General features: G+C 56.3%; 1 protein-coding gene across 3 annotated transcripts in view; it reads right to left on the minus strand.

Moving 5' to 3' along the window:
* Positions 1-21,258, minus strand: part of GLI2 (GLI family zinc finger 2) — a 251,766-nt gene that overhangs the window by 154,284 nt on the left and 76,224 nt on the right. Inside the window, exon 1 of one of the 3 annotated variants that reach the window (XM_070581033.1) lies at positions 8,414-8,739. The exons of the other annotated variants lie outside the window; for them this stretch is intronic. The gene's annotated coding sequence lies outside the window, so the exon portion shown is untranslated. Of the gene's footprint in view, positions 1-8,413; positions 8,740-21,258 lie in introns of those variants that run through there. 3 annotated transcript variants of the gene reach the window in all.

The following is a 21,258-nucleotide window of genomic DNA, read 5'->3' on the forward strand; positions in this document are numbered from 1 at the left end:
GCACTGGGCAAAGGGATGCGATGCCAGGCATTATGGGATGGTGATAAAGACAATGATGCTGCCAGCTGAAGCAGATAAGAACTTCCTAGGAAACAGCTGCTCTGCACAACCTGATTTATTCCTCGTGAGCATCCTATGAGGTCCACACGTTGTCATCCCCATGTAGAGACGGGAAACCGAGGCTGGACGTCATGCAGCTGGTAAGCGGCTGGACCGGGGCTCAACCCTAACACTGTTCAACTCCCAGCTCTGCGGTCTTAATCACTAAAGTACCTGTGAGTACCCCGGCCTCGTAAAGACACAAACTGTGGTCAGAAACACATTCAGAGACTCCCACAATGCTCCCACTCTGTAAAACACAGAAAAATAGTTCACTGAACTACTAACCTGCTTTGGAGCATTCTCTGTTCTCCACGTACACACCACTGTGCGAGAGTGTGAGAGTGCACATGTGTGACTATCAGCATGTGTGCGCTAATATGTCTGTGTGTGTGTGTGACCACGACAGGGTGTGAGGGACACGTATAAGTGTGTGAGTGTGCATGTATGTGATGGTATACGTGACCATGGGTAAGCGTGTAAGTGTGTGTGTGACTGCCAGCATGTGCATGCATACATGTACAAGTGTGTGAGGTGTATGTATAAGTGTGTGGGTGCGAGTGTGCGAGCGTGCAGGAGCGTGTGCCGCGTGCCTCCTGGGAGCCCTGGGCCCGGCCTCAGCCTGGTGGGCGAGGCTGACCTCTCGGGAGGTCATGAGGAGTAGTGGCCATGGACAAGGCTTCTCCAGGAGCCGGGAGTCACGGCCTCAGCAGAGCATCCATTTTAGTAACAAAAGAAGTGGAATGACGCGGCAAATTATAGTGTCTGACCAAATAAATTATTCCTTTCATTTTACCGTTTTGTTTGGAGGAGAGCCTTAAACCTCATCTCCGAGCATATTCAGCAAGTGCTTACTGAGCAGATTTAGCTGTAATTAATATGAATTTCACTCTCCTTTCTTTCCCAAGGCGCGGGTCGGAGGAGCGGGCAGGGCAGCCTCCCGGGGCTGTGCGCCGGGTGAAGGTTTAACAGCCCTCAGACCTGTGTGAGCGAGCAGCAAGGGCGAAGGCAGAGGAGCAGAATAAAACCTTTAATTGCTGCTTCCCAAAATAACCTCAGCTGCCTGTAATAAGCTTATGCTGGATTTTAATTCTTTTCACAGAGAAGAAAAAAGCCAGATTGAAATTTCTCAAACCAACATACTTTCCGCAGGCCCCGCCCTCAGCGTCTGCCTGGGGGTGGGAGCTCCGCCAGCCTGGGCACCTCGGGCCAGGTGCAGATGGGTCCAAAGGGTCCCTTCCTCAGAAAAGCCCAGGGCAGGGGCCCAGCCGGCTCTCTTTTCTGGAAAACAAGGCAGGTGGGGGCGGCGGGGAGGTGGAGGGGGGGTACTGGGGTCCACGTTCGTCGCAGTTTTAAAAGTCCACGAGTCTTTGGACCTGCTCCCCATTGACTTTTTCAAAAATTATTTAATTTTGAAAATTGTGGTAAAATATACCTAACATGAAATTGACCATTTTAACCATTTTTCAGTGCACAGCTCGGTGGCATCAAGCACATTCACACTGTTGTGCAACCATCACCACCATCCATCTCAAGGACCTTATTTCACATTCCCAAACGGAAACTCTGTCCCCATTAAACATACACTCACCGGTTCCCCCTCCCCCAGCCCCCAGCAACCACCATTCTGCTTTCTGTCTCTGTGAATTTGACTGTTCCAGGGACCTCATACAAGTGGAATCATACAGTATTTGTTCTCTGTGACTGGTTTATTTCACTGAGCACAATGTTCTCAAGGTTCATATATGTTGTAGCATGTGACAGGATTTCCTTTCTTTCTAAGGGTGAAAAATAGCCCATGGTGTGAACACACCACATCTAGTGTATCCATTCATCTGCTGATGGACACTTGGGTTGCTTCCATCTTTTGGCTGTTGTGAATAATGCTGCTATGAATATGGGTGTGCAAACACCTGTTCAAGTCCAGCTTTCAATTCTTTTGGGTATATACTCAGAAGTGGGATTGCAGGATCATACGTAATTCTGTTCAATTTCTTTGTGTGTGTGTGAGGAAGACTGGCCCTGAGCTCACATCTGTTGCCAATCTTCCTCTTTTTGCTGAGCTAACATCTGTGCCATCTTCCTCTATTTTATGTGGGACACCGCCACAGTATGGCTTGACGAGCAGTGCTAGGTCCACACCCTGGATCCAAACCTATGAAGCCTGGGCCGCCGAAATGGAATGCACGAACTCAACCACTACACCACTGGGCCGGCCCCTATGTTTAATTTTTCGAGAAACTGCTACACTGTTTTCCATAGTATCTGCACCAATTTACATTCCTACCAGTAGTGCACAAAGTTCCAATCTCTCCACATCATCACCAAAACTTGTTATATTTTCCATTTTTCTGCTAGTGCCGTCGCAGTGGATGTGAGTCCCCACTGACTCTTCACCACTCACTCACTCACAGAGGCCCTGGCGCAGGTGGGCTGGGCTCACGCTTAGCAAGAAGTGACAATGGCAACCTGCACATGGGCCACCGCAGCATCCGGAAAGATGGCCATGGGGCCAGGGCAACTTTGCCACAGGTTTGCACTTCTGGGCTGGCTCTGGATGAGTCTATCATTGGGTCACTCAACAAACATTATCAACATGTACACTATTCTAGGAGCTGGGAACACAGCGGTCCCTCATGGACTCAGGATGAGAAAGTGAGATGGGGAGAGCCCCCCTTGTCCTGAGAGCCCCAGTGGTTCATGTGGCTGAGGCAGGGGAGACACAGCGTGAAGGGAAGTCACAGTGAAGAATGTGCCCAGCGTCTGAAGGGAGGACAGAGGAAGGGGGAAGCCAAGGAAGGCTGGATGGGCTGATCTGAAATGGGCTCTGGGGGCTATCACCAGGGACAATCATCACCCGGGACAATCATCACCCAGAGACTTAACTGCCCCATTCTCCACTCCTTCCCCTGGGTGACCTGGAGTGGGGAAATCTGATGGGCCTGGGTTCAAATCCACCTCTCCCACCTGTGTGACCCAGAGCACCTGCTCTGTCTGGGTTTCAGGTCCCTCATCTGTAAATGGGGATACGAGGGGGGGGGTCCCACCTTTTGCAGGACTGGAGGCTACAGTGCGTACATGAGACAAAAACCTCCATCAGCCCAAATCGCCCCTGCACACCTCCAGGAGGGGCCCATGCAGAGGTGGGCCTGATCCTCACGAGTCCAGTTCAGAGGGCTCTTCCATGCGGAGACACACGCTGCCCCTCGGCCAAGCAGGAATGGCACGAGCGGGCTGCGTTCCAAGGCCCGTGAATACCTCGGCGTGGGGAAACACCAGAATCAAAAACTGGCTCCGAACTCCTGACACAGAAGGCAGGAGTGCACGTCACCTGATGGATACCACGGGATGCTCACCCCACCTCCCTCCCAGGCCAGCCCTGGCAGGCTCAGGCTGCGGAACGGTGGGCAGGGGCAGCACTCGCGCCCATGCTCCATCTCCCTGTCTCGGCCTCCCTCCCTCTCACAAGCTGAATTTGCTAAGTGGGTGCATGCAGGTGCATGCCAGCCACAGCTCCTCCTCGCCCTGCCTGCCCGCGGGGCTGGCTGCAGGCATTGTCGCAGCTGTCTCTGGACAGAGCCTGGCTGCAGCCCAGGGCTCTTCTCTGTCATAACAAAGGCAGCCGCCTCCCCATCATGCCCAACAGTGAGGGCCTGTGGGGTTCTCACCTCCAGCATCCTGTCCCTTGCTGGGCCACTGCTGGGCCACAGCTGGAGAGCAAAGCTCTGAGCTGCTGAGGCTCGTGCTGGACATCCGTGAACCAGCAGACGCAAGAAGGAGGCGACCCTGTGATCCACCGCCTGGCTATCCAAACATCTCCGCGCCAGCTGGAGCTCAGTCCTGCGGACAGAACACAGCCCAGGCTACGGGGGAGACCAATCACCAGACAGGAGACATGCAGGGCTCTGAGGGCGACAGGGAGGGGAGGGAGGGGCATGTGGAGGAGGGCTGTGATCAAGGAAGGCTTCCTGGAAGGGGCGGGCAAAGGATGGGACAGGTGCATCAGGGAGCTGCACAGCTATTCTCCGGTGAGAGGTGTTTTCCCGTGAGGCCAGCGAGTGGCTACAGAGGCCGACGGGGCCAGGTCTTGGGCTTTATCCTGTGAGCCAATGTTTCTAAAACCTGAGTTGATAAACAGGCTCCTTCAAAAGCAATGAATTCTTTCAGACTCTTAGCTGCAGCTTTAATTCTGCCCAAACCCCAAAATCATACTCGTGTGGTACCAGAGGCCTGGGGACTCCGCTGTGAGAAATGCCAGGGGGACATCCCCCTCAGTGGTGTCGCTGATAAGGGAGCTCTAGTCCTCACACCTCGCTGTGGTTTGGACATCACGCCTCACGGCAAAGTCCCGTAGGGCGGGCTTAAATTCTCAAAGGCGTTCTAGAACACCTCCTCAGAGCTGGATCGAGAGACACTAGTGCAGGCCCAAGGTGGGCAGGCAAGGGTCTTCAGCCAGAGAGCCAGCGATGGGCGCTGGCTAGAGGCGAGTATGGGGAGGGTCCCTCTGGAGCCACAGTTTCGCCATCTCTGGGGCCCAGTACTCATGACATGGGAGCCAAAGCTCAGAGGGCAGGCCTGAGGACCACCAGCTTCCTCGGGGCGGAGCAGACAACTACTTGTGCAAGAGACGGGCTCCACCGCAAACAGCCTCCTCTGGGAGAGCTGATAACCCTCTGGATCCGCATTCACCCCACTGTCCCCACCGCCCTGCTCTGAGCTTGGGGAAAAATTAAATTATTTTTTGCTTCCCTGTTCACCTCTCTCTATTACCAGGTCACCTCTCCCACATGACAGCCTGACAGTGAACTCAGTGTTCACACTCATAGTGTCCTCATGCGTGTGCCTTATCTCCTCCCACCAGCTGTGTGATGTGGGGTAAGTGAGTTGACCTCTCTGAACCTAAGTTCCACTGCTTTTTTGTATGGGACACACTCCACTGTTATAAATAAAAGTCACCCCGATGTAAGTCACCCAAGATATGAACACTTCAGAAAAGCCTGTTTTTTCTTTATTATTTAAAGTAAATTCACCATGGAACTCCACTAATTAACTGCCTTTGTGCAGAGAAAATACAGATATTTTGATCTGTGCGTGGTTTTACAGGAAAGGAGTGAACTGCCCAGCAAAATGGAAAGCCCGGAGGCACCACACGTGTAAATCCTGCCGTGGGTGCCGATGCCGGGTCTGCGCAAGGCGGGCGCAGAGAGGAGAGCCCCTCCCTCAGCCTGCGCCGTGGGCACTGTTCCCCGTCCCTCCTGTGGGAATCCCACAGGCCTTTGTTTCCATGTGCTCCGTCAGCTCCCAGCCCAGAGGAGGGCCTTGGTCACCCCCCAGCATTCCCTGGGCCCTTCCCTAAGGCCCATTTCTCCCCTCCAGAGCCCAGTGGGGGAGCTCTTGTGATCAGAGAATCCGGGGGACCCTGCCTCCCAATGCAGATGTTCCAGAGACCTCCCCGGACCACTCGCTTCTGTGTGCTTCCAAGTCCACAGCAAAACTGCTACAAGCAGGCAGATCAGAGGGATGTTCAACGACCCACGAGTCCTCTCCCAAAAGTCAGCTCAGGACCAACCCCTCCTCAGTGTAAAAGCAAACTTCGGCATCTCTTGAGCCAGAAGTGTCCCTCTCTGCCTCTTCCACAATTGCCCGGTGACTAGAACCTACACCCAGAAACAGAGGCTAATTTAATGATGGTGGGGGGAGGGTCCTTTCTCCCCCAGCCCCCACATGGCTCCAGCACCTTCCCCCCACCACTATGGCTAAATTTATAGATTTGGGATTGCTGTAAATTATAATGTAATTAAACTGCGCCAGGGGTAGCTTCCCACAGCAGAAATTAAAAAGCAATTCAGGTAAATGATCTTTAGCTACTGCGGAGTGTCCCTGCAGAACTCATTAATTTCAGGGACCAAACAGCATACCAAAGACGGCGGCAGCCCGCTGCATGTCAGACACCGCCTCACCCTGGAAACACCAGGCTGCCACCCTCCACCTGCCTCTCAGTGCAGACTGTGCGCACCTGTCCAGGGCCCCCACACCCTTCTGGCCTGCCACTCCTGGACCACTCCATGAAGACACCCATTGGGGAGGGGGGAAGTTTTGGGAGTATCTGCAGAAGAGCCAGGGTAAGAGGCAAAAGATGGATTTGGCATGTATTTAAAATAAAATCAGATAGGAAATTAGCTATTTTGGTTGCATCAGTACCATTTCCTCTGAAGCTTTGGATTCCCAAAGCCCAAGGAGGTATTTTTTTTAATTTTCTTAATTGCACCTAACACTGAAAAAAGAAATGATTGCATAGAAAGAAAGAACTGGAAAGAAATACGCTAACACATGAAGGATGGGAGGTAGAATTGGGTAAGAATGCAATAATGTTCATTGTGCTTTTCTGAGTTAATCAAATTTTTAGATTGCTTTAATAATCAGAAAAAAACATGTAATTTGCAGGCGCATCCTTGTCTTCTGTCCTTACGACCTTCAGCTGTGTAGTAAGGGGCGGAGGAGGGGGATGCCACCATCTCTCTCGATGTTATTTGTGGCAAGTGGGCTCCAGGAGTCCCTGTGATGGGGACAAGGCTCAGGGCAGGGGACCTGGCGACATGAAGTTCTGGAGCCCTCAGCCCACCAGGCTGCCCGCTAACATTTTTCCAAAAACCCATTTTGTCCCTGTGCCTCGAGCTATAGCCCACATCTGCTTCCCTGTGTTGCCTGGAGCACCTGCTGTGTGCAGGGCACTGCAGCCACGGTGCGGCCGGGGGACCAGTGATGCTCTGGAAGACTGTTCCCAGACACCAGACTTCGAGCATCTTTCCTGCCAGGCCCTGTTCCAAGAGCTTCTCTGATAACAGCCTGTAGTAATCGCTGCCCCCACCAGCTGGGCACTTTCAGATGGACACTGAGGCCCAGAGAAGCAAAGCTACTTGCTCCAGGTCCCGAGCAGCTGGCCAGTGGCAGAGCGGGAACACGAACTAAGCCGGGCCTGAGCCACAGCAGCCTCCTCTCCGAGTCGGAGGCGTGGGACACAGCAAAGACTGGTCAACCAGCAGTCTGCTTCCCCAAGGCCACTCTCTGCCCTGCCCCATGGAGTCTGAGCCATGACACCCACCGGGTACCATGGATGGTGGCCCGGCTACGGGGAAAGGGCCTGCTGAGACCAGGGAGGCTCCACGTGACCCACCCCACTGCAGTCCAGCCGGGGAGGCCACCTAACAGTAAGATCCTCGGCTCCCCCATCTGTAAAAGGGGAGCATCTGCCCCTGGGGTCTCAGCACAGACTTGAGGAACCTCGTACAGGGCTGGTTGGGGAAAAGCAGAAAAAAGGGTCTTTCCAAGTAGCTGTGATTGTCAGTCCCCCATCCCTTAATGAAGGAGGGGCAAAAGAAGGGGGGTGGGCCAGGCACCTTCTCCTCCTCACCCTCACGTCTACCTCTCAGCCAGGTGTCCGGGGGACCCCAACATGCCTGTGCGGCTGGGCCCGGGGGTCAGATGCCTGCCAGATGCTGTTTACCAGCCCCTCCGCGGGTCTGACAGCCTAGGCCAAAGCAACAACAAACACCATTCCCAAAGCTGAGATTCCCTCTCAGTCTCCCTAAAAGTCTGTGGGATCTGCTGGTTTCTTCCACAGTGGAAGTTCACTCATTATGCTGCTTGGCTGAGCCACGGGCCCATCCCTAATTTGGACATTTTTCTCCCACCATGCAGTCAAAACAGGAAAATACATCACACACCAAGTCTAGCAAACTCGATCCATGAAGTCCAGGAGCCAGTTAATCACCGGGCCGTGGGCACCTTTGCAGCCTTCAAAACCTCCCCGGCACAGGCGTCCCCGGGAACGCCGGCCAGCCACACCGAGCCCAGCTGCCAGGCGGGAAGGAGCGGCCGGCCCAGGCTGCTGTGCTGGGCCCCGCACACACTTTTCCCGTTTCCCGGGACGGGGCTGCTCCTGCCTCTTGGCAAGGCATCTGAAACCACAGCGAGGCCACACACCAGTCCATGAGTCTGCACATGGCAACCCCTTCGAAAGGCCTCCTGGTCACAGACAGATTGAGAAAACATGCACTTAAGCCACCTCAGCAAATTGCTCCTTCGGCCGCTCGCTCGGGACTGCACACCAGGGTCGGCCGGGGCTCCTCCTCCACGCCCCATGCTCCCTGCCCGCTCCGCCGCGTAGATGGCACAGGCCCCTGGGCGAGGGACACCTGAGCATGTATCTAAGGAAAGGTCAGTCCCCCCCCACTGGGAGAGAAGCCACTGTCTCCTGCACCCACTCCCTTTCCTTCTCCACGGAAGTTTTTGCCCCCGCGGCAGGCGAACTCACAAGAAGAATGGCAGGCACACACAGCGCGCGTAGACGATGGCCCGCTGACGTCCCACGGGTCATCGGAGGCCCACACGCCCACAGCCAGCCTCCCTGGGGTTGCAGGGCGCAGTTCCAGGCCAGGAGCCCACCCGGGGGAGAGCGGCAGGCAGCCCTGGGTCTTCTCTGCCACCAGCTTCTTTCCCCGGCATCAGCCTCTGACGTTAGCGCCTGGAGAGGGGACTAATGCTCACCAGCTGGCTTGGTGGGTTAACCCTCTCGGCTTCCAGGGCGTCCAACTGGGAGGAGAACTCACAGTGCCCCTAACAGGGGCCCCGGAGCCGAGTCGCTGTGAATTCAGCAAATCTGAGGGCAACAGCTGAGAGTTCAGCTTAGAGGAGACAGCGGGGCCTGGGCGGGTGAGGGGAAGAGAAACGGTTCCTCCCTCATTCCACCGCCCTGATTCTAAGAGAGCCGGGAACTCAGACTCAGCTGAGAAAACCAGACAGAAGGCAAAAGGGACCCCCTGGACATTTCTTTCGCCTGCCTTTGTCAACCTCAGTCTCTCTGGGGTGTGATGCCTCAGGAGAAGTTGCTAGAGAAGGTCTCCTCAGCAAAACGATCAACAGTATCCAGATTCACATCATCTCCACTGCCACCCTTCCCTCTGCTTATGCTCATGTTCTGTTTGTATGCCCCCCCCTTTCTGCCTAGTGAACTCCTACTCATCCCTCAAGACCCAGCTCAGCCATGCCTCCTCCAGAAAGCCTTCCCTGCCTCTCCTCCTCCAGGGGCAGGAAGAAGCATCTGGAGCTGACCTCTCAAAGCCCTAACCATTCTGACACCCTAACCTCCTGGCTGGTGAGCTCCCTTGGGGCGTAGATGGTGGGGTATTTGCACAGTGACTGACACAATGACCAGTGAATGCCTGAAACTAGATGAAGAAACCGCCTGTTGCAAAGCTCCTCTGAGGCACTGTTCCTGAGACCAAGGCTCATATAGTGGAATTCTCTGGCCCTGCCTCTGGGATTCAGCTGCTGGCAGAAGGATGGTGAAGGGAGAGGAAGACAGCGGTGGACATAGGATACAGGAGCGTTCTCCAGGGCTGCACGCTGGCACTCTGATCACCTCCCGTCAGGTCTGAACAGCCACTGAACAGCCGGGTGGGCTTGGCAACATGCTACCCAGTAGGCCTTCCATAAACATCCAAATGCTTTTTGAATGAAACAGAACTGACTAATTGAATTCCGCCTTGAAGGAGCCTTGGGATTTGAGAGGCAGAGGGCCTAGAGGAAGACACTCAGGCGGGAGAGGTCCCCTGCAGAGACTTGCCTGGGAGCACAGACAAACACGGAGGCTCCGCAGGCCTTGTGTTTGGGTTGGGGTGCAGGGAGGGAGCAGGGGGCATGGAGGGATGGACACAGCATGCTGGCAGACCCTGTTGGTCTTGCAGTAAGAGATAGCCTCACTCCCACCTGCAGACACCCCCTCTGTAAGGAGGTGGCTGGCGTCAGGGCCCAGCCTGGCTCCCTGCTCTGTGTGCCCCAAATGCCTGAGACCTTCAGCATCTGCTGAGGACCCAGCCAGCTGAAAAGATCAGCACACACCCTGACCTCTGCTAGGGAGCAGGGCTGTGTTCTTAGAGATTTCTTCTCGGATGGGAAAAAAAAAAAAACACCTCAATGCAAAAAAAGCAAAAAGCAGCCCTGGTATCAGACACAGGCCTGTGAGTGCCAGGGCAGGTGCTGTCACCCGCCTCCACCTCCTCAGGCTTGGAGGAGGTGCCGCCACCCCACGGGGATGGATGCTGGAGCTCTTTGGAGTGTTCTGGCTCTTCCCGCCGCCTCTCTGCAAGGGGCTGGGCCCAGGGCTCAGGCAGCTCTGGCTTTTGCGAGACACAGGCACAGGGCCAAACGGTCACTTGAACCGAGAGCAGGATGCCTGGGAAGGCACGGGGCAGGGGAGGAGCACAGGCTCTGTACCCAGGACCCCATCGAATCCTAGTCTTCCCCTGGCTCATGGTGACCCGTGGGCAGGTTGGGGGACTCCTCAGAGCCTCATGGGTAAGAGTGGGGCACAAAGGCTTTAGGACGGTGCAGCCACGGTAGGTCCTGGGGCATCCTGACTGCCGGGCCATCTGGGGCTTAGGTCTCTTAGTTTTCCCCTAGTCAGGGGCTGATGATGCTGTCCCCTCAGAGGAGGCCCTGGAGGGGAACCGGTGGTCTGGGTCGGGTGGAGAAGGAGCATTAGGCAGCCAGCCCAGGATACACAGAGTCCGAGGACAGGTGAGCTGTCGGGTAGGCCATCGGGTGAGCCAGTCTGGAGGCAATGACATGAGCATGGGAGTCACGGGGCAGACACCTCTGACCCCCAGATGAGGAGGTGGCCTATGGAGGAGGCTCCAGAGAAGAGGAGGGAGCTGAGGACACACCCCTGGGGCCTCTGGTCAAGGGAGAAGGGAAGGACAGGGGAGCACACAGCGGGCGCGGGGTCCAGAAGCCAGGGAAGGAGACTGCTGGAGACTGTAAGAGGAGGAGTGCAGACCACCCACTGGACCGAGCAGCACGGAACCTCACGGAGCCACCTGGGCGAGGGGCTGGGACCTGGTCCTGACAGACGTGGACTCGTAGACAGGGAGCACAGACGGCCCCATCAGGGATGATGCTACAAAGGGGAGGAGAGAGAGGGCAGCCAGAGGGCAGGGGGTACAGGGGTGCAGGGGGAGCTCCAGGGAGAGACCCGCGGTGGGTGGCGGGGGCGGCTCTGCGCTGTGGCAACGTAGCCACGCTGACACTTCATTTCCCACCACTCCCTTCTCAGCAGGATTGCGGCCAGGGTTGGCCTCATCTGGATTCCGAGTGAGACCTGGAGGACGGAGGGTGTAAGCAGGGTCCTCGTCCAGAGCAGCGGCAAAGTCCCTGCATTTCATCATAACACCAAGACCTGATCGGTCTCCCTCTCACTGCCTCGCTGCGCATCCCGACATCCGCACGGCTCTGTGAGCCAATATTCCCAAACAACCAAAGTGCGGCAATAGAAAATAACACATGGGCGAAAAGGATCCATTCAAAGAGCAACACGGACCGCCGATGTTCATGGACAGAACAGGGCAAGGTCTTTGATGCAGCTTCAGAATCCACGTGGCAAGTAACGTTTAAGAAACAACCCACTTAAAGTTTTGGTGGATTATCAAAGAAGAATATTGGCTGAAAAGGTTTTTAAAATATCCCTTCCTAACTTTCTATCTTGTGTGAGGACCAATTTCTTCTTCATATTTCATTTAAAACAACGTATGGCAACAGACTAAATGCAAAAGCAGATAGGAGAATCGAGTCGTCTCCTATGAAGCCAGAAATTAAAGAAATTTACGAAGTATACTCCCATTCTTCTCACTAAGTTTTTTTTATTTTAATAATTTGGTTGTTTTTCATAAAATAGTGGCTTTATCACTGTTATTTTCAAATGAATAAAAATTCAAATACTTTAAAATTCTCTCACTTTAAATTTCTAGTAAGGTAAGTACCGATAGATATAACCCACATAAACAAAAGTTCTGTGGGGTCCTCTGTAACCTTTGAGGGAGCTAAGGGTGGGGAAGCCTCGGTGGAGGTGGGGCAGGAGGTACGCCCACCCTCCGCTCGGGGCATATTCGCTGCTCAGGGCACCCTGGCGCCGCAGGCAGAGCTGGCTCTTCCAGCTCCCAGAGCTCCGGCCAGCCGCAAACACAGCTCCCAGGGAAGGCTCCTGTGCAGCTCCCCGCCCGGCGTCTGTCCAGTGTGAGGTTGGGCGGCAGCAGAGGGAGACAGACATGAGCCCTAACTGTCCCCACGGGTTCTGGGTTGTCCACACTCTCCTCCATGTCACGCCCAGCCTTCCCTCCCACTGCAAATCCCATCGACCCACAGCAACTTTGGCCCAACACCGGATGCAGAGGCCGCAGCCTTCCCGAGATTCCACGGCTCCCACCGCTGGGCGCGGCCCGTCCTGTCACAACTCCGTCGTGTGTCGCTCACAGTGGCTCTGCACCCCTGATCAGACTGTACCCAGTACAGGGCTGGGTGTCTAGGGCACCATGAGGAGTGTGCACATGGCCCTGAAAGGACAAGCAGGGTCCCTCCTGGTAAAGGGCAGACGAGGGCATTCAGGAAAAGGAGAGCCGCCCCAAGGGGCAGAGGCACGGACGGCGGGCACATGGAGGGACGCCATGCGGCCGAAGAGGCGGGCAGGGGCTGAGTGTGCCCAGAGCGTGGACTCAGCCCATGATGCCGGCCAGGGAGCCACCGCAGACACCCATGGTCCCCTCCATGGCTGCGGGAGGGGAGTTGGGGGACTGTCTGGAGGGCTGCATCAGGTTGAACTCACTCCCACCCCAACTTCAGGATGGGGCGCGGTGATTTGTGGCTCCTGTTACAGACAGGCTGCGGCTCCATAAAGGCCAAGTGGCCGCCGGCTGGGACGCCTTCTCGCCCGGGCTTCCCCACGCTTTTACGAGTCAACATTTCTCCAAAGACTTACTGTCCGCACAGGCCCCTTTATGCCCCAAAGGTAAGGGTCGAAGCGGCCTTATAACTGCCGTTACTTATCTTTACAGCGGCCGGTGAGAGCCCGCGCTGCCGCGGCAGAGCTTTCATTTCACTGTGTATATTTTTAGTGACGGCTTATAAATCAGGCTCATCCCTGGGGCTCGGGGTCTGGGGTCTCCTCTATTCCAGAAGGCCAGGCTGGGAGAACCATCCCGGTCCCCCTGTCCCTGCTTCTCTGGGCTTTGGGCACTAATAGTCCTCAGGAAGGCAAGACACAGGAGCTTGTCTCCGAGGATGCACCAAGGGGATCGTCAGGACCCTCAGTCCATTTCTGGCCCTTTCTCTGAGCAGCAGCAGTCCTGTCCTCCTATCTTCTTCCCCATCAAACCCTGCTCTCAATACAGAATCTGATAAACTCATTCTCACTGAGGCACTGATGTCTGACAACAGCCAGGTTGTTTACCACCTTCCCAGGGCGTATTCATCGTACCACACTCATACACTCTTAAGCCATCAGAATTCATCCCTAATGATGAAATCACTGACAGGGACACAGGAAAGGATTCCTAAACTCCCAGAAATCATGACCTGTAAGTACCCACACTTCTCTCTCTGTGTAGCAGACGCCATTGGTACCCCCTCACGTCCCCTGTCCTTACCAACTTCCAACCACTAGTACCTGTGGTTAACTGTCTCAGGGTTTTCCCTGCCTCCAAAGCCCTTTGGCCAACTGCACAGCAGGCTGGAAGTGCCACTGCAGGCCTGGAGCAGGGGCTGACGGGGCTGGTGTTCAGACCTCGGCTCCCGGGCCACTTGGGTGGGACAGATCCCAGGGGCTCTCGGAGTCTCCTCATCGGATGACACTGCTACAGTTCTTGGTGGTGACTGGCTTGCCAAGGCTGAGGAGGCTGGAGGTGACCTTCTTTCAGGACGAGGTGGCCCAGGGGCTGCCACAGCCTGGTGACCTGGTGGAGAGGGGACTATGCTCAGGAAAAACGAGAGGCAGTGGAGAGACAGGTGGTGAGGCCAGGGTGAGAAGGGGCGCCGGAGGGTGAAGGAGCAGACGCAGCTGTCCCCATGAGACCACTGGCGGGAGAAGTGGCTGGCAGTGAAGCAGGTCCATCTGCCCCCGGCAGCCCCTAGCTGGAACGTTCTAGCACCAGCAGGGCCCAGAGGCTCAATCTGACTCTGGGCTTGGCCCTCTCCCTCCCAGACACAACCCAGCTGAAAGGATCAGGCTGTCCCCTCCCGGGACTGGGGTGCGGGCTCCAGGACAGGCGAGTCTCCACCCCCCTCCTCTGGGAAGAACCTCCCAGGCCGCTCTCGCCCTCCCCTCAGCCCCAGTGACAGAGCCCCTAGGATCACAGCACAGGGAAACGTTGATTCTGAGTTTTGTTTTGTTTCATTTTTCTAAGTTTCCGGACGCTTCCAATTCCTCCTTGGGGACGCGAGCACAGAAAACCCATCTGACCCCGCAGCCCCGCCAGGTCACTCAGCCAGGCACCCACGGCAGAGTCCTGACACCTGGGTTCCCTGGCGTGCTGAGAATTCTTCAGAACCGTCTCACAGACATTGCCCAGGGACTGCGTCGGCCTCCTCGGGACCTCACGGTGCTTCTGGGGCATCACTGCCCCCACGGGTCAGAGGACCCTGATCTCTCACGCCGACTTCCATAACCCCCCGCTCCGTCTCCTTCCCCCAGGGGAACAAGGCTGATACAGGCTCCACCACGGCCAGGTGTCCCCCCCGTCCCAGGGTCAGGGCCTGGTGGGCCTGAGGAACCACCATCGCTCCTTCCAGCCTCAACCTGCTCTTGCTGCTGACAAGGACTCTCACCTTCATCGTCACACACAGGTAGAGGAGGGACTCACAGACAGACACACAGACAGGTAGGGGTGAGGTGAGAGCCCAGCTAGGCCAACCACACAGGTGAGCAGGATGGTCCAGGAGGGAACATTCCAGAAACAGAGGGAGGACAAGGCCTGTATGTCAAGGATGGGGATAGGAGAAGAGGGATCCCAGCAGCCTGAAGGCCTGGGAAGGGTGATGACCCCAGACAGAGACCAAGGGGTGCCCTGGTGTCCCCCTGAGAGCTGGAAATAACCCAGAGGCCCACTCTGAGGGGGACAGCCTCAGAAACAGAGGGCAGGGCCTGAGGTCCCCGTGGCTGCACCACACTCAGCACGTCCAGAGCCCCCGTGAAGACAGCCCTGTCGTGGGGCCTCCACCTCAGTCCTGCCCTCAGCCCAGCAAGGGAGGGCATGCCGTGCCCCCATGAAACACCAGGCCTCAGGGACCGCCCCACTCCCACCACCACAGCTCTGAACCCGGGTGGCTGGCTCCATAGGCTCCACTCCAGCCACGCCTCCCGACACAGGATGGCAGGACCCGGCCGTGGCACACACGGGTGGTGGCACTGCCCCTTGGCACGAGGACGACCTGAGCAGCTCATCAGCCTCTTCTCCCCCAGCTGAGGAAAGGGCTTCCACTCTGCCTGACAAGCACGGCGGAAAGAGGCAGCGGATCCAACAGCCCTGGGAAACGCCACCGCGCCCCCATGCCCAGGGCAGAGCACTCATTTTCCATCTCCTCCGTGTGGTCATTCCTGTGGGTACCTGCCTGTCTCACCCCTAACAGGACTGTCGGTTGCAGGAGAAGTGGCCCTTGCCGGTGTGTTCTCTGCGTGACCCAGTGATAGAACCTCGCCCGGCACGCACGAGGCCCTTGATAAACACTTGTCGAAAGACAGAGAGAAGCAGGCAGAGAGAGAGGGAAGGAGGAAAGAAGAATGATCTGGAAAGCAAAGAAATCCAGCAGGAATGACCTGCATTTCATTGTGGGGATGGAACACTTCAAGTCGCAGGGTATAGGTCAATCCAGCAAAAAAGCGAGTTTCTTCTAAACGTCCTTCCCCTGCTCAAAGCCCTTCGATGGCTCCCTACTACTCATATTTCAGACTCCAAGGCTCCCTGGTAGCCATTCAAAGACCCCCTTCCAAACGCATGTCTCGTCCCACCCCCGACGTGACACCTCCTCTCAGGCAGGCACTGTGGTCCCTGCCCTCCACGTGTGCCACCTCACGCCACTCCAGGCCTCCACTCTCGTCCCCTTCTCAGGGCCTCTCCCACATGCCCCCTCTTCTCTGAGGAACCCTCCTTAGAGGTGCCACTCTGGAACTTTTTGGCATTTCTGCTGTCAGGCTGTCACTGGGACCTCTCAGGAGCACTCTGTGTCCCCTCAGGGGGAGCTCAAAAGGACAACAAGGGAAGGGGGACAGGCCTGGTCACCCCAATGTGGCCCAAAGGAGGAGGCTGCTCCTGGAGCTGGAGCTCTGACTCCACTCATCACTCACCGGCGAGTGTCCACAGCTGCTCTCTCCTCCCTGAGTCCTCCCACTCTGCCCACCAACTGCTGCAGTGAAGTGGGCAGTTTTATTTGGCCCGCCAGGCATCGCATGGGGCCGCCCTCCCGTGCACAGTCCCTGCAGGTCAGGGAAGCTGACCCTCCTTGTACCACCAGATGTCCACGAGATCCATGTAATAACACGCGGCCTAGGCACAGTGACTGGCGCACAGGGTGCAGGGGACCCAGGCTAGGACAACAGGAAGAAGCCCAGGACTTCTGCTGGAATCACCCCAAAGGAGACCCTTCCCATCAGAGCCCAGGGGTGTCAGGCCCACGCTTACCTGCAGCCACTCTCACCACCAGGGGAGGAGAAGCCGCCCGAATCCCAACCCAGAGGAAAGCCGTCCCAGAGTACAGGAGAAGGAGACAGTGTCCTGGGGACATCATTGGAGCCTCAAGCTCAGCTAGTTACACCTTCCCCGTATGGAGGCCAAGAGCTCCATGCAGCTTCAGAGGCTCCAAGCTAGTTTCTGTCACCTGCAACCAAGCGTCCCGACTTGGTTTCCATCAGGGAAGAACCATCCTCTGAGGCCAAGGAACGGCCTCTTCCTGTATCCTCATACACCACGAATGTCCCTCCTGGGCCTCAGCATTAAGTGTGGCTGCCTGCCCATCCTCCACGGCCTCTGGCTGAGAGCTGGCCTGAGGGGCGGGCACGGGGCTGGGGAGAGGAAGGAGGAGTGCAGGAGTCACTGGCTGAGACTCACTGAGCACAGGGTAAGCCCACGGTGTAGACGGAGAGAGGATATGAAGGGACAGCGCAAATTGGGGGCCCCAGGCCAGGACAGGGAGGCAGGAGGGTGCGCTAGACAACCACTACCCTACTCTTGCCAGCCCTGGCCGACGCCGACACTCCCCGGGAGCTGCAGTCTGCCTGGCACTGCCCTCTGAAGATGCTGCTGAAGGGGCTGGGACACCACGCACGGGATGGGAAGCCAGTGAGCATCTAAGGCCCACCCCTCCTGGGCAACCCGCCTGGTGCAGGACAGCATGCTGGCGTGGGAGTCCCAGATCTGCTCCTTGCTGGGATCCATCACATACTCACTGTGTGGCCTTGGCAAGACCATTTCCCGTCTCTGAGCCTCAGAGAACCAGATGGCCCCTGAGGCACCTCCCACTCAGAAGTGCAGCAGAATCTGGCCCTCTCCGGCTGGGGGCAGCACCAGGCCCTGGCCCTTCCCAGCAAAGCATCTCGTGTCCAGCAGGACAGGGACCCAATGCCTCTCCCACCCCCAGGGCACATCCCCCTGGAGTAGTAGGTGGGGCCGGGGGCCACCCTGGCATGCTGGCAGGCCATCTCTCTCAGCCCCACCCGACCCCGCAGCCCCACTGCTGCAGAGCCCACGAGCCCCGGCATGATCAAGTGTTCGGAGCTGGAGGGAGGCAGTATCTGGTGATAAAGGCCTGGAAGTTAGCTGGAGGTGCTGCTCTTGCTATGGTGATTTACTCAGCTCCCATCTACACTCGCACCCTTAACGTAATTATTTACTTTGTCATTAAACACCCTCCTTCCACTCCAGTTATTTTTAGAGCTCCTGGAGCCTATAGAATTGGCTGGGGAGGCTGCTCATTGGCCAGGAGAAGCCAGGGCCTCCCTGATGGGCAGCGATGCTCACATAGCCTGGCGACTCATGCTGGGGTTCCAGGCGTGAAGGGGCCAGGCCCAGGTGCCACAGGCCAGAGGGATGACAGCCTCTCCCAGCCCTGCCTCGCTTCTTCCCTCACCGTCTCCCTCCCACCCTCCCTTCATCCTTTCTTACACTCCCTCTCTCCCTTCCTTCCTTCTTTTGTAAATCTGAGATATAATTCACATACCATAAAATTCATCCTTTTAAAGTACACAATTCACTGGTTTTTACTTTATTCAAAGGGTTGTGCAACCATCACCACTATCTAATCACAGAACATTTCATTGCCCCAAAAGGAACTCCATAGCCATGAACAGTCGCTCCCCCCTCCCCTCAGCCCCTGGTAACCACGAATCTATTTTCTGTCTCCATGGATTTGCCTACTGGGGACAGTTCATATAAAGGGAATCATGCACACGTGGCCTTCTGTGTCTGGCTTCTTTCACTGAGCATAACATTATCAAGGTTCATACATTTTGAGGATGTATCTGTATTTCATTCCTTTTTATAGCCAAATAATATTCCATATGTGGATATACTGCATTTTGTTTGTCCATTCATTAGCTAATGGACATGTGGGTTATTTCCATTTTTTGGCTATTATGAATAATGTTGCTATAAACATCCAGGTACAAGATTTTTTATGAACATATGTTTTCAGTTCTCTTGGGCATATACCTAGAGTGGAACTGCTGGGCTCTCCCTCCCACAGTCAGCCGAGAGCTGGGGCCCGGCATGTGGGTACCGCTGTGGGTGATGGGCAACTGAACAGCTCCACACTGCTCTGGCTGCTAATGATCCACCCAGGAGTTGCCACAGGCCCCTCAAGCAGGTGAGGCCACTATCCAATGAGAATATGACAGGAGCCCCTGGTGGCCCACCTGCCATACCCTCACTCCTACAAGCTGGCAGGTGAGCTTCATCACGCCCATTTTACAGATGAGGCCTACACTTGTACCTAGCTATGGACCCACACCTGCATGCCTCTAACTGAAGGCACCTGTTGCCTTCCTTGTCCCCAGCACAGCCAGGAGGGATGTGACCAGTGTGTAGACCCTGGGGTCCCCCCCGCGTCCAGCCTGAGAACTCACAGAGGCAGCAAAGTGCATCCTTGGCAGTTTGTGCTCCCTTTCTGAGCCTCTGCTCCCGTGGGTCAGCTCTCTGGCCAGAGGCTGCCTGAATCCAGGTGTCACTGGGGAGGAGCTTGGTACCCACTAACCTAAGTCACCAAGACAGAAGAAGGACAATGTGGACCTCTGCACAAGCCCAGAGGCATGGTGACAGCTAACGGGTGGATTTCAGGCCCTCACTTTGGAAGGGATGCTCTCCTGGTCTGACCATCTTCTCACCACGCAGGACCACCTGCTCTGCCATGCTTCCCTGCACGTCCCTTCAATTCCAGAAGGGCAGGGATTGAGGAAGGTGTAAGGCCTGCGCCTGGTGTCCACGGCCCAGCACCACACCAAACCCAAACCCTCCTCCAACTGTCGCTGCTCAAAATGGGATGGACAATCAGATGCAGAAATCACCCTCCTCGGACCAGAGGCCTTGCTGCCTGGTGTCAGGGTTACAGACTTCCCACCCCACAAACCCAGGCCGCAGTCCATGCCCACTGGGAGCACGGCAGCCAGGCCACAGTCACAGCAAAAGAGCCAAGGGCAGTTTCTCAAGAGGGAGACCCTCCAACCCCCTCCCTCCCTGCCTGCCCAGGAGGAGAGGGAAGATAAGCCAGCTGAAGCTGGAGGGGGCTCCAAACAAGCCACGCCCACCCAGGGCCAGGCCGGGCCTCCAGCATCCACGCATGGCTGTTTAGCAGCCAGAGGACACAGACCCAGGAGAGATCTCTGGACATGGCCTCACAGGACATCCCAGCCCAGAGACAGTGGCTTGCGCTGGAGCTGCAGAGTGAAGGGAGCCCCTCCCCAAGGGCTGACAGGGCCAGCCTTGCTTGCCAGCACTCCCCAGCCACGTTGGATCATTCTCAGACCTCAGGACTTTTGCCCATGCTGTTCTTCGAGCTAGAAAGCCAATCCTCCTTGCACATCACAGGCAAACTGCTACTCCTTGTGAAGACCCAGTTCAGATGCCTGTGCATTCATTCATTCATTCACTCACTCTCAAATATTTATTGGAAACATACACGCCACTCTCAGAAATAGTTCTAGAATGACTAATCATAGTAACAGCAATAACAACAAAACTAATAGCAGCAATTCCATATACAGAATGTCTACTACATGCTAGGTACTATCCTAGCACTCTGCGCTGGTTATCTGCAATCCCAGCCCTCCAAAGGGAAGCATTTGTCCATTTCTTTTTTTTTTTTTTAAAGATTTTATTTTTTCCTTTTTCTCCCCAAAGCATCCCCAGTACATAGTTGTGTATTCTTCGTTGTGGGTTCTTCTAGCTGTGGCATGTGGGACGCCGCCTCAGCGTGGTCTGATGAGCAGTGCCGCGTCCGCGCCCAGGATTCGAACCAACGAAACACTGGGCCGCCTGCAGCGGAGCGCGCGAACTTAACCACTCGGCCACGGGGCCAGCCCCAGCATTTGTCCATTTTTAAGGTGAAGACCCTAGGGTTCAGAACAGCAAAGGATACCCAACTGGTAAGTGGCAGAGCAAGGACTTAAACCTCGTCTGTCGGAGCCTGAGCCTCCGCCCCCGGCCACGCTGGCCACCCGGGAGCTGGCTGCTCCGTGCACCATCCCCTGCGGCTTCCCCTAAGCCCTGGCTTCCTGTGCCAACACCCCTTTGGTAACCTCTCCTCAACCATCTGAGCAGAGCATGCGCTTCTCCCTGTAGGATCCTAAGGGGTCAGAGAGAACGCACGGCTGCAGGCAGGGGCCTGGCCAAGGCCCTACTCAGCTGGTACAGCCCTTCAGGGCCACACTCCTTCCCTGTGGTCTTCCTGATCACCCAGGCATCAGGCACTGGCCGCATCAGCATCGCAAGTGGGAGTGTCTGGTTTCTCCATGGGGACCACAGCTGTTGGGCACAGGGACTATGGCTCCTGCTTCTTGGATGCCTCCCCTCAACCCAGCCCCACCTGCCCCCTCTGGTTCTGGCACAGGGTTTCAGAGAGGGCGGCAGCTTTGTTCAAATGCACTGCTTTTCTCTCCTTACCCATCAGTGTGCATAAAAGAAGAGGCTCCGACAGAGCCATAGGACCTCAGCCTGCAAGGTCAAGCAGCCACACACCCCCCTGGGAGCCCCAGCCACCCCTGGGCCTCACTCTAGGGCAATCAGGAGGCCTTCTCCTTCCCCGGTCCCATGGGGCCCCAGATGCCACTGCCCCTCACTGCCAGGCCTG

The sequence above is a fragment of the Equus przewalskii genome, chromosome 17 (assembly GCF_037783145.1).
Source record: "Equus przewalskii isolate Varuska chromosome 17, EquPr2, whole genome shotgun sequence".
In the NCBI taxonomy this organism is placed as follows: domain Eukaryota; kingdom Metazoa; phylum Chordata; class Mammalia; order Perissodactyla; family Equidae; genus Equus; species Equus przewalskii.